This window comes from Octopus bimaculoides, chromosome 6 (genome assembly GCF_001194135.2).
Source record: "Octopus bimaculoides isolate UCB-OBI-ISO-001 chromosome 6, ASM119413v2, whole genome shotgun sequence".
NCBI lineage: Eukaryota > Metazoa > Mollusca > Cephalopoda > Octopoda > Octopodidae > Octopus > Octopus bimaculoides.
The window spans coordinates 73150220-73152221 of record NC_068986.1 but is presented as its reverse complement, the minus strand read 5'-3'; the positions used below and the strand labels follow the sequence as shown (position 1 = coordinate 73152221).

The 2002-nt window shown below is 36.5% G+C and overlaps 1 pseudogene; it reads right to left on the bottom strand.

Annotated features, from left to right (window-relative positions):
- Positions 1-564: 564 nt before the first annotated feature.
- LOC128248043 (60S ribosomal protein L31-like) lies at positions 565-930 on the bottom strand (annotated as a pseudogene).
- Between the last annotated feature and the right edge of the window lie 1072 nt (positions 931-2002).

Here is a 2002-nt window from a genome sequence, read left to right as displayed (position 1 = left end):
TACTTAGCAACATTTCATCCATCTTTAAATTCTGGGTTCAAACTCTGCCAAAGTCAATTTTGCTTTCATCAATAAGTACCAGTTGGACATTGGGTGCTGTGTAATCAACTTACTTCCTCCCCCAAATTTACTAGCCTAGTGCCAAAATTTGAAACCATTATTATTGTTGTTGTTGATGTTGTTAAGGCGGCGAGCTGACAGAAGCGTTAGCACACTGGGCAAAATGTTTAGCGGTGTTTTGCCCTTCGCTACATTCTGAGTTCAAATTCTGCCGAGGTCGACTTTGCATTTCATCCTCTCAAGGTCAATAAATTAAGTACCAGTGAAACTCTGGGATCAATGTAATTGATTAGTTCCCTCCCTACAAATTTCAGGCCTTGTGCCTTTAGTAGAAATTACTATTATTATTATTATTATTAAAAGAAAATGAAAGTCTAAACAGTCATTTTTCACAGGTGTGTCTTTTTCTCTTAGTGTTGTTAAACAAAGCCAAATTGGTTAATAAGGCCAATGGGGGGAAGTGAGAGCCACGTGTTCGTTAACACGGATGAAGAAAAAAGTTCTTCATTCATTCTCTACATTCCTTGTCTGAAGACCTTTGAAAGAAGCACGTGGAACATAAGAGACAAGTGTGTAGAGTTTGTGTGGTGGATCTTCATTTTCATTACGTCGGCGAGAAAGCTTAACATGAACGCAGAAAGGTACATGTCGGATGCCTTTAGACCAAATGTGTTTGTTCAACTTTGTGTCAATATGAACGTCCTTGGTTCACATCATCTTTTCAGCAAACAACTTGATCTTTTTTATGGCTTTTGGTGCCTTTTTCTTTAGCTTCACGCCATAGACTTTCTTGTGTAGATGAATGGTACATTTCTTAGTAATAACATCATTCATAGAAAACTTCTTCCTCTCAAATTTCTGCTTTGCCATCATCCGACATGTACCATTCCGTGTTCGTGTTAAGCTTTCTCGCCGACATAATGAAGAAGAATATTCACCACACAAACTCTACACACTTGTCTCTCATGTTCCATATTTTATTGTTGTTGTTGTTGTTGTTGTTACAACTACTATCTCTAAGACAATGGAATGGTAGAAATCGTTTAACTCTCACCAAGGTCAAGCTTACCTTTCATCATTCTGAAAATTGATAAAATAAAAAACCAGTCAATCATAGGGAGCAATTTCATTTACTGTATCCCCATCCCCATAAATTTGTGGCTTTTTGCCTAATTTAGAAATCAGTATTATCACTACCTTCAAAGGAAATAAAAATATATAAACCTCAGATGGGACAGAAAGCAGAACCTTCCTTCAGGCAACTTAGTAAAACCATACAATACTAAACATGAAATACAGCTAAACAAGAAACTGACTCATATTACAGACAATATAGCAAAAAGTAGAAGAGGGAGGGGAACACAGCCATTAAAGTACCAATGATGAAAAATGATTTATGATAGTAAACTGCTAAATCTGCTCCTACCCCTCCATCCTAGCCATAATTCTGTACAGGTTGGAAATATGGAGAAAAGAAAAACATTTTGTTTAGCCAATGTACTGAAGAGCACAGGAATAAATAGCTGTATGACTACTAATTATAAAGTGAGAGAGAGAAAGAGGGAAAGGAGGGGAAGAGAGAGAGAAAGAGATAGATAGATAGATAGATAGATAGATAGATAGATACATACATACATACATACATACATACATACATACATACATGCATGCATGCATGCATACATAGACAGACAGAGAGAGAGAAAGAAAGAGAAAGAGAAAGAAAGAGAGAGAGAAAGAAAGAGGGAGAGAAAGAAAGAGAGAGAGAAAGAAAGAGGGAGAGAAAGAAAGAGAGAGAGAAAGAAATAGAGAGAGAAAGAAAGAGAGAGAGAGAAAGAAAGAGAGAGAGAAACACAGACAGATAGACAGACACATAGATAGATAGATAGATAGATAGATAGATAGATAGATAGATAGATAGATATACAGACAGACATACAGG